Source organism: Rhipicephalus microplus, chromosome 10, assembly GCF_043290135.1.
Source record: "Rhipicephalus microplus isolate Deutch F79 chromosome 10, USDA_Rmic, whole genome shotgun sequence".
NCBI classification, from domain to species: Eukaryota; Metazoa; Arthropoda; class Arachnida; order Ixodida; family Ixodidae; genus Rhipicephalus; species Rhipicephalus microplus.
In genome coordinates, this window is record NC_134709.1 from 87,372,902 (window position 1) to 87,384,726 (window position 11,825).

The 11,825-nt window shown below is 52.1% G+C and overlaps 1 protein-coding gene across 1 annotated transcript in view; it reads right to left on the reverse strand.

Annotated features, from left to right (window-relative positions):
• LOC142774318 (chitinase-3-like protein 1) overlaps nucleotides 1-11,825 on the reverse strand; it is an 85,232-nt gene that overhangs the window by 43,119 nt on the left and 30,288 nt on the right. The window lies entirely within an intron of this gene.

Here is an 11,825-nt window from a genome sequence, read left to right on the forward strand (position 1 = left end):
TGACTGCATCTGCCAAGTCAGCAAGATTCTGGGGACACCGATCTCACCCAGGTACGCCCAATTTTCGGCCACTTCGAGCAACTTTGCATCACAACGTAGCGAACGAGCTAAGCCTCACGGCGGCGGCTCCGCCGCTGCTGGATGCGGAGACGCCGCTCGGTCAACTCCTCAACATGGCGCTGCCTGAACTACGTGGCTACGACCCTACGACTCTGTCGTGGTCGTATATCCCGACAAATCCATCAGACGACGGCCCATCCACCATTTCGGCGGAGCAAGCCGACATTTTTCAACTCGTCGAGGGTCGGCGTCGCCGCCGAAGAAACGCGGAAGGAGCGTCTGCACTGAAAACTCCTCTCAACAATTCAGCCACTGGAGACGCTCGTGCTCCATCTCCTAAAGCTCCACAAAAGACTTCACCAGTCTCCAAGTGGACGCCGAAACCAACGGTCAGGATGAATCCTGGCGACTACGTGATCGTGCTCAAGCCACGCATCACAGTAGCCCTCAAGGCAGCGTTTCAACAAGGTGAGCTCGGCGCTGTCATTTCCCAACTCATCGGAAGGCAGCACATGAATGACATCAGCATTTCTCCCAATTGGGAGCAAAACATCATCATCTGTGGCACGCAGAATAACGAGGTGGCTCAGAAACTGCTGTCGGACTTTCAAATCAACACCAGCAAAGGACCGCTGCCGCTTCGCGGTCACCTCAAGCTCACCGGTGATGTGTGTCGCGGCGTGATTTCTGTGCACAACCTCGAAACCAGTGCGTCTCTGAAACATAGTGTGCAGTGGCGTGGCGGTGAACTAGTCTATGCGCGCAAGCTGGGGAACTCCAACGTAGCTGTGTTGACTTTCGCGGGAAGGAAGGTTCCGCGTTTCGTCCACTATAACGCAGAACTGACTCCCGTCAGGGAGTACAAGAAGACAGTGCCAGCGTGCTACCGCTGTGGTGCACTGGGGCACCGGGCGGATATCTGTCCCAACCCGGTCACCGAAAGATGCAGCCTTTGTGGCCAAAACGTGGGCGCTGGTCCTGAGGGGATGGCCCCCCACGAATGCAACCCAACGTGCATAGTTTGCGGGGGTCCGCACCTCACCAGCTCCCGCGAATGCACGGAAAAATTCATCAGGCTTCAGCAACCAGGGTCCAGGACATCGGGGACCCCAACAAAACCAAAGCACCGGTCAACTGGCAAAGTGCCAATTCCTGGCAAAGCAGCAACGGCAACGCTACCACCTGGCGCGGCGGAATCTCCAGCTCTCGGCGCTCCATCTGGCAACGCTGAACGCAACCAACCCAAGGTGGGCAGTTGGGTGGAGGTCGCCTCCTCTCCCTCCTCTCTCTCCTCTCCACCTCCTTCTGCCACAAGCACTACCGAAACACAAAAACTCAGGCATGAGCTCGCCCTTTTGCGATCTAAATATGAAAAACTAGCCAGCGAACTTGACTCGCTCAAAACCAATCTCACTACTAAACCCTCGTTGAGCGACGAAGAGGAAAATATAACAGACAGGGAGATTCCTACTACTGTAGAGAGTCGCGTCGCGGCCCTGGAGACCCAGGTGAATGCTATAGAAACACAATTGGCCGACCTCCCCAAAATTATCCACGACACCATCGCGCGTCATATGGAGACTGTCATCGCACAGGTGACACAAACAGTAACTCACATTATCCAAAAGTGGATACAAGACAATCCACGCGTCCTCAAGCGTGTAGGGCCAATTAGGGACGTTAATCGCCCCTCAAAATTTAACAGAGTGACTCCAGATGAGTCGGACTTTTCTGAAGACTCCAGTACGTCAGCACAGGGTGCTGGTGAACTGAGTAATCTTAACAACACAACCCCACTCTCTATCTCCGAACATGGCCTCCAACCCTAGGTCGCGAGCCAGAGCAACTCAGCCGTTGTTACTAACACAGTGGAACTGCAGAGGTCTCAAGAACCACAAGAAGTGGGCTCATTTCCGCCTCTATCTTGAGACCTTTGAGTTCCTTGTTGCCGTGGTTGCCCTTCAGGAACCCGGCTCGGACGTCAAACTCACAAATTACACTACATTTCAACACAACCCGGAGACATGTATACTTGTTCACAAGCAATATACCGCCCAGGAAGTCACACTCCCCACAACACCGCCTTTCCCATACACAATGGTGTCGGTGCTGCCTATAAGGCGATCTGACCCACCTGTTCATATTTTAAACATTTACTGTCCCCCAAAGCTTAAGAACGTCACGTTCAGCGAAACTTTCACACAAGCTATGCAGGTGGCAGGACGGGACCCCCTCCTGATCGTCGGCGACTTCAATGCCCCAAGCAGGTTATGGGGTTACCCACGAGAGGACACGCGTGGAAGGAAGCTTGCGGAACTTCTTTCTACACTTGGACTCACCCTCCACACTGATCCCGCCAGCCCAACACGTGTAGGCAACTCTGTTCAACGAGATACTTGCCCGGACCTCACAATTACACGCAACATACGCCATGCCGACTGGCTGAACACACAGGACACTCTCGGTAGTGATCATTGTGTATTAAACACAACTGTGTACATGCGTCCCTTAAAACGCCCACTTACACAAGCTCGTATCCCAGACTGGACAACTTTCCGCACCACTCTACCTATTGTAGACCCTCTCCAGTCGGGATACGACACCTGGTCTAAATCACTGACGTCTACACTGAAACAACACGAACAGCTGATACAGCTCACGGAAACTCAAACGGACGTGGACAACCACCTCCTCCATCTTTGGCAGGCCCGCCGCAGCCTCACCAAACGATGGAAAAAACAGAAACATAACAGACGCCTCAAGAAACGCATCCTAGAACTCACGGAGCAAGCTGCGGAATATGCTGCTCAGCTAGCCGACACTAACTGGGTGGACAGGTGCAACACGGCTGCACGCCAGATGTCTGGTCGCAACACGTGGCGCCTGTTTCGCGCTCTCATCGATCCAACACAAACACGCACGGAAACTCAACGTCACTTACATAAGGTCATGCACAACTTTACAGGAACGACAACACAGCTGGCAAACACGCTCAGGGACCGATACCTGTGCACCACCAAGGACCCCCGGACGGCCGCATACTCCTACGCAGGCAAAAAGAACACGCAGTTGGACACCCCGTTCCAGCTCCACGACCTCCAGGCGGCCTTACGCAAGATGAAGCGTGGCACTGCACCAGGGCGTGACCAGGTTACGGTCAAACTGTTGGCCAATCTTCCCGACGCAGCCTACGCCACGCTCCTCAAATACATCAATAGCATTTGGGACGGAGAAACTCCTCTCCCTCTTGAATGGAAATCAGCTCTCGTGACCTTCATCCCGAAGGCAGGTAAACCTATTGACGTGGAGAACCTTCGCCCCATCTCCCTCACGTCTTGTGTCGGCAAGCTGATGGAAACGATGGTGCGCGACAGACTCTCCGAGTTTCTAGAAACACAGCACACTTTTGCGGACACCATGTTTGGATTCCGCCCTCAGAAGTCAGCCCAGGATATACTTCTACAGCTCCACCATGACATATTAGATCCTGTTGAATGCCCCCACAATGACAAGGTAGTCCTGGCCTTGGATCTTAAAGGAGCATTCGACAACGTGAAGCATGAGGTAATCCTTGACCACCTCAGTCAGACCAACTGTGGTTATAAAACATTCAATTATGTTAGACAGTTTCTTACAGACCGTCGAGCCTACATACGCATACAAGATGAGGAACATGGGCCTTACGTCATCGGCTCGAGGGGAACTCCTGAAGGCGCGGTCCTCTCTCCTCTCCTATTTAATATAGCCATGCTTCATCTTCCCCCCAAATTGGCTTCTTTACCAGGGATACATCACGCTCTTTACGCGGATGATATCACGATCTGGGCCACGCAAGGTAACCTGGGTCACATGGAGTCATGCCTGCAAGCAGCAGCGACTGTAGTCGACGACTACGCAACCTACTGCGGACTCCAGTGTGCCCCGGCTAAGTCAGAATTTGTGCACGTACGTCCCTCCCCTCAGGACACAACTCAGCTCCATATCAGTCTTCCCTCGGGACCGATCCGTGAGGCCAAGGAGATCCGCGTCCTTGGCCTCTTCATACACCACCAACGCAAGGCCGACACCACAATAGCCAAACTTCGCACGGTGGGAGACCAGGTGGGCCGTATGGTCCGCCGGGTCTCCAACAAGCGGGGCGGATTACGTAGCAGGGATGCAATGCGGCTTGCCCATGCTTTCGTAACGAGTAGAATACTCTACTCGACTCCCTACTTGCACCTACGCAAACACGAGGATGATCAACTCGAGGTCATCCACCGTAAAGTTATCAAGCGGGCTCTCGACCTCCCTATCACCACGTCCAACCAGAGACTTCTGGCCCTAGGCGTGGTGAATACCTACCGGGAACTTCGAGAAGCCCACCTCGTTAACCAATACACGCGCCTTGCACAGACCCATTCCGGTCGCCGCCTCTTGGACCGAATACACATCAAACACGATTACTATATTGAGGAAAGGGTGAGAGTGCCAGAACCTTGGAGACGCGCCCTCCGGGTCCGACCCCTTCCCCGCAACATGTCCAAAGAAAACCACAGTGGTCGCCGCCAGGCGCGCGCGGAAGCGTTGCAGCGACACTTTGGTCAAGAGGAACACGTGTGCTACGTGGACGTTGCCGGCCCGCACCATGGGGGGTGGTATACTGCCGCAGTCATACACAACGCAAACACCGTAAACGGGCTTACTTTCAAAGCCTACAGCGCAACACACGCGGAGGAGGTTGCCATCGCTCTGGCTCTCACCTATCCCTCTTCTAAACATATCATCACCGACTCACGAGGGGCCTGTCGGAACTATCAGCTAGGGTGGGCTTCACCGCTTGCTCAGCGCATACTGGAACCTAGCTGCCGATACGTTAATCCAACTCCGCGAAATCTGGTTTGGGCACCCGGTCACCAAGGACTCAGGGGTAACGAACAGGCCGATCAGGCCGCCCGCGCACTCTCTTCCCGGGCTATCTCTCTGTCTTTGGAAGCCTACTCGCAATCAGACAATTCGGCCCTTTCATTCAAAGATATTACCAATTACTACAAGGAGGAGCACCGGCGCTATCCAGACCCTTGTAAGGGACTGCATCGCGCTGACGAGCGCCTCCTTTTAAAACTGTTTACCAATACTGTACTGTGCCCGGCGGTGCTAAAACATTTCAATTCATCCTTTGATGGCACGTGCCAGTTCTGTGGTGAGGTGGCTGACACCTTTCACATCGTCTGGGCGTGCCAGTCTAATCCATCTATCCCCCCCAACCCCAATCCCACGAGAGAGGACTGGGAGGCGGCCCTGCTCGGCTGTCAAGACCTGAAGGCCCAAGAGGCTCTGGTTCAACGTGCGCGGGCGGCGTTGCTTGCCAATGGAGCCCTGGAATAGGGGTTCCACCTAGTGCTGTGAGGGTAGGAGGCCAATAAGGCCCCAACCCAATCACCTCTCTGTAACCATTTAATGGTTATTAAATGTTTTCACCACCACCACCTTCTTTTCGTGACGGAGGGACGCAGGACGCGCTGAAACGCGCATGTGTCAAAGCGACGCAGCGCGGCGCGCGCCTACGAGTATATGGCAGGACCGGCGCCTGGCGAGGCAACGCAGGCGTGACGCGAAGAAATGGCGTGACGCGACGAGCACGCGCACCGTGTCACGTCGAAATATATTGGCGCCTTGACTGCGGCATGTAGTCATGTTCTCACATGACATGCATCTTATGATTATCATGTTTGCACCAGTCACATATCTTCGTCATCCATTGACGTCACGCAATATTAAATTTGGCATATGTGAAGCTAGTGAAACGGCCGCGAGTGCATCATCCGAGTGACATGTAGCCATGTTGTCACATGACACGCATGTCGTGATTGTCATGTTTGGATATGTCTTTACCTATGTCGTCCGTTCGCGTCGCGTAATACAGAGTTTGGTACATGAGAAGCTAGGGAAACGGCCGCGAGCGCATCATGAGCGTAGCATGTAGTCATGTTGTTACATGACACGTATCTCATGTTTATCATGTTTGCACCAGTCACATACCTTCGTCATTCATTCACGTACTTTATTACCAAATTTAGTATATATAACGCTAGCGAAACGACCGCGAGCGCATCATGAGCGTGGCTAGTTAGTCATGTTGTTACATGACATGATGTCATGATTTTCATGTTAGGGTCTGACGCTTGTGTTCGCCACGCAATCATACCATACCCTACCGGTTTTGCAACATGCCATGTGAACAAAACCACCCCAAGAGCTGCAGAACCATGGAATGTAAATCATGATATTCATGACATTCATGTCATGATTTTCATGTTATGACTAGTCGAATATGTTCTTCGTACAGTCACGTTATGCCATACGAAGTTTCGTATTGATACGTATATTGAAACGGTTGGGAGAGCTAAAAGTCGTAGGCGGATAGATAGATAGATAGATAGATAGATAGATAGATAGATAGATAGATAGATAGATAGATAGATAGATAGATAGATAGATAGATAGATAGATAGATAGATAGATAGATAGATAGATAGATAGATAGATAGATAGATAGATAGATAGATGTGTTACGGGGGTTTATTCAGGTACGCAGCGACCGGGAAGATAGCAGCAGCAGCAGCAGCAGCAGGCAAAGCGTAGCCAGTGAGCGAACAGCCGAGCGAGGCAGGCGATGGCAAGGCGATTCCGCATGTGTCCATCTTCTTCCTCACAATAACCCCCAGTATCGAGAGGCAGCCATCCTAGTGACCTGGAGAGAGGTCAGAAGGTCATAATATGGCTTGACACGGTTGAGGTGGACTGTTTCTCGCTCCCGACGATGAAGGTCGGAAGATGGCATAACGGGTTCAACCACATAATTAACAGGAGAGGTCTGCGCAACCACACGGTAGGGTCCGTGATACTTCGGAAGAAGCTTAGAAGAAAGGCCGGGAGCAGCAACTGGCGGGACCCAAAGCCACACGAGAGAGTCGACGGTGAAAGGGTCAGGAGGGATGTCGGAGTTGTGACGCTGTTTTTGGCGACACTGTTGGTCGTAGGTGAAAGAACGGGCCAGTTGTCGGCATTTTTCGGCGTCGTGAGCCACCGCAGACACAGGCTGGTAGTCGTCAACGTCTGGATGATATGGCAGAATTGTATCAATCGTGCCAGAGGGTTCACGGCCATATAGCAAGAAGAATGGTGAAAATCCAGTGGTGGCTTGGGAGGCGGTGTTGTAGGCGAATGTGACAAACGGAAGCACAAGATCCCATTTGCAGTGGTCTGATGCAAAGTACATCGACAACATGTCACCCAGAGTTCGGTTAAATCGTTCCGTTAATCCGTTTGTCTGTGCGTGATATGCGGTAGTGGTGCGGTGAATAATTCTGCATTCGGATAGGAGTGATTGCACTACGTCTGAGAGAAATACACGGCCGCGATCACTGAGCAGTTCACGAGGGGCGCCATGGCGGAGAACAAAGATGCATAGAATAAACGAAGAAACGTCCTTGGTTGTTGCGGCAGGTAATGCAGCGGTTTCGGCATATCTTGTCAAGTGATCCATGGCGACGACAATCCAGCGGTTGCCAGCGCCAGTGCATGGGAGAGGCCCGTAAATGTCAATGCCGATGCGATTAAAAGAGTGGGCTGGGCAGGGAAGTGGCTGGAGAGGTGCTGTGGAAAGGTGCGAGACTGGTTTGCGTCGTTGACAGGCGAGGCATGAGCGGACGTATTTGCAGACGAAGCTGTACATTCCGCACCAATAATAGCGTAGGCGAAGGCGCGTGTACGTCTTGAACACGCCACCGCGGCCACACTGAGGGTCATTGTGGAAAGCGGAGCAGAGATCACAACGATCTTTCGTAAATATTGTACCGCTAAAGTTATATAATACCACTGACCTCGACTCCATAACAATGTATAACGAAACCACTCCATATTGTAGATTCTGCTTACAAAATCAGTCCATCTATCATTTTGTAAACACGTACTATGATGTTTGTTTGTTTATTTGTTTTTTATTAGTTTTCTTTTTTTTCTTTGTTTTGTGCATGTCAAACCGCAATGCAAATACTTTGCAAACGCATGCGGAAACGCGTAGCATGTGTCATTATTGTTTTTATTTTCAGTTTCGTAGCAGTGCACAGAGCTAACATGCCTTTTTTCTTTGTAAATGTGACCTTGTATGCATATTTCGACGCTCCCCCCCCCTTATGTAATGCCCAACCCAGGGCCTTAAGGGACAATAAATGATGATGATGATGAAGATGGCAAGGCACGACCAATAACCATGTGCGGCCGTCGTGCTGGTAGTTACGGCGGTAAAAAAGACCATCGCGGATAGCGTAATGCTGCACTTGGCGGTGTAGCGCTCATGGAGCCGGGGTGGTCAGGGGGCTTGACAAAAAGTTTATAATAGTGGCGATCCAAGGGTCATTTCGTTGCTCCGAGACCATGTCCAAGATGTCGACTGGCGAAATATCGTGATTGCGACTAGATGTGCTGGCGTCTGCAATAAGTGGGAAGCGTGACAGGGCGTCAGCATCACAGTGTTGTTGGCCAGAACGATATACTACACGGATGTCGTATTCTTGGAGTCGGAGGACCCACCGAGCATGGCGACCTGACGGGTTCTTGAGGTCTGACAACCAACACACAGCGTGGTGGTCTGTTACAACGTCAAAAGGACGACCGTAAAGATAGGGGCGAAATTTCTGTTGAGGCCATATGATGGCCAGGCACTCTTGTTCAGTTACGGTGTAATTGGTCTCAGGTTTTGTGAGCGCACGACTGGCATATGCAACCACGTATTCGGCGTTGGCATCGTCACGTTGTGCGAGCATAGCACCAAGGCCGACACCACTAGCATCAGTGTGAATTTCTGTGCGTGCGCTCGGAGCGAAGTGACGCAAAATTGGTGGAGACGTGAGCAGGCGTCGAAGTGTCGTAAACGCATCGTCACAAGCTTCTGATCAGGTAGATAGTTCGTTGTCGCCTTGGAGGAGTGCATTGAGAGGTGCGATGACAGTAGCGAAATTACGAACGAAGCGCCGAAAATAGGAGCATAGGCCAATGAAGGTCCGCAGTGCTTTCAGATTAGTAGGCTTCGGGAACTCGGATATGGCTCGAAGTTTAGCAGGATCGGGAAGAATGCCTTCTTTGGAGACGACGTGGCCTAATATAGTTAGTTTTCTAGCGGCAAATAGGCCCTTTTTCAAGTTGAGCTGAAGACCGGCATTTCGGACACAGGTCAAAGCTTGATGCAACCGTTGTAGATGGGTCGGGAAATCTGGCGCAAAGATGACATTATAATCCAAATAGCAGAGGCAAGTGTGCCACTCTAAGCCGCGTAAGATGCCGTCCATCATGCGTTCAAAGGTGGCAGGCGCGCTACAGAGACCGAATGGCATTACAGTGAACTCGTATAATCCATCTGGTGTTACAAACGCGGATTTCCAGCGGTCAGTCTCAGCCATGGGCACTTGCCGGTAGCCAGAGTGGAGATCCAAGGAAGCAAAGAACTCCGCTCCTTGCAAGCAGTCGAGTGCGTCATCAATTCGTGGCAACGGGTACGCATTTTTTCGGGTAATCTTGCTAAGCCGGCGATAATCGACGCAAAATCGTATTTTGCCGTCTTTCTTCCGAACAAGGACGACGGGTGATGCCCCAGGACTGTTGGAAGGTTGAGTGACACCGCGTTTAAGCATGTCATTCATCTGGTCATCGATAAGGAGCCTCTCACTCGCCGATACTCGGTAAGGACGCTGTCGAATGGGCGCATGGCTTCCGGTGTCGATAGTATGCGAAACAGTCGTTGTGCGGCCGAGTGCCCTCGCTTGGCAGTCAAAAGAGGAAGAGAAATCGTCGAGCAAGTGAAAAAGTTGGTCTCGTTGTGTCGTCGTAAGGTCACTGGCTATAGCTGGTGTAAAAGATCGTGGTAGTGGCCGAGGATTTGATGTCTCGAGGGTGGCCATATCAGTGCGGTCATTCACGGTGTCGAATAGCAAAGATGACGCCAGTGGCTCGGCTTTGCCGAGGGTTTCCCGGTGTCGCAAAGTGATTGGCTCTGGCGATGGATTTATGATGTATATGACAGAGGCGCCTGAATAGAACTCGAGAACGGCAAACGGCAACGGCAGTGATCGGCGGCGAAGTAGAAGTACAGACGGTGCGAAAAGCACTGAGCCGCCGTCTTCAGAGTCACAAGAGATGGAGACAAGAACAGTAGACTGGGCAGGCACAATGGTGTCGTCACAGACTGTGATTTTGCGACATGTGCCCTTGTAATTGATGACATCTGTTGAAAATGGGAATAACTCGAGTTCAGCGTGAGCGCAATTGATGATGGCACGATGTGTAGAGAGGAAATCCCACCCTAATATGACGTCGTGAGAACAATATGGCAGCACAATGAATTCGATCACATAAAGAACATCCTGTATGACGACACGGGCTGTGCAGGCACCGGATGACTCGACGTGCTGCGCGTTGGCTGTACGAAGGGATAGTCCAAAAACAGGCGTCGTGACTTTTCCGATATGGCGGCAAATGAGGGCATCAATCGCTGAAAGGGCAGCGCCGGTGTCGACAAGGGCTAGCGTCCATGTTCCTTCTATAGCAATATCAATGAAGTTTCGGGGAAAAAATTTGAGGCTTTATGCATTTCGCCGGAACCGCAGTTCTCGCCTCCTGAACTGCGCTACTTAGTTTTCCTGGTGAACAGGGCTCCGCCGTCGGTGTATGGGGGAAACGGAGCGGCGGCGAGGAGAACGTGAGCGGCGAGAGGAGGGTGGGGTCCGGGAGGTAGGATCAGATTCGTAGTCGTCTGAATAAATACCTGCGGCGGGGTTGTCGTGGCGCATACGTGACCCATGGTGGACGCACACTGTTGGAGATAGGTTGTGCACGAAATCGACAGCAACGGCCCACATGTCCAACAAGGCCGCAATGAAAACAAATGGGACGGTTGTTTTGCGTGCGCCAAGGGTCGTCGACTGGTGCGCACTGTACGACTGGGCGGGCAGTTGACGATACTGGCGGGCGAATAGGTGGACTACGAGGGCTGTAACCTTGTATCACAGGCCTGGAAGCGACTGCGGCGTACGTCAGGGGAGCAGCAGTCGGAGCCTGATGGAGAGAAGGCGAGACCTCTTCGGTGATTTGGTCCCTGATGATGTTTTGGAGAGGGGGAGCCAACGGGGAATTCGGCTGGTCGTGAACAAGCGGCATCAGCGAAAGCTGGCGAGAGACCCCTTCACGAATGAAATCCTTAATCTGTCAGCAGAGATGAGTTGTCAGGAGCAACAGCCAATCCCGACATTGAAGTCGCCATTGAATGAGAGCGGAGCGTGACTGTGCGTTGTTTGCGCAGGTCATCAAAACTTTGGCAAAGACTCACAAGTTCAGACAGTGTGGACGGGTTCTTTGCCAGCAGCATCTGAAAGGCGTCGTCTTCAATCCTTTTCAAGATATGCCTGATCTTGTCGGCATCGGCCATTGCGACATCAACGCAGTTGCACAGGTCGACAACGTCTTTAATGTAGCTTGTGAATGTTTCACCATTCTGTTGCACGCGACCATGCAACCATTACTCGGCTAGAAGCTTGCGAACAGCGCCGCGGGGCGCCCGAGTACTTCCATCACGTGCGTTATAAAAGCAGCCCACGTTGGGAAGTCGCGTTGGTGTTTTCGATGCCACACGCTGGCGACGCCACTCAAATAAAATGACATGTAGCTGAGCTTTGCAGCGTCATCCCAGCGGTTGATCACGCTTACCCGTTCGTATTCAGCGAGCCAATCTT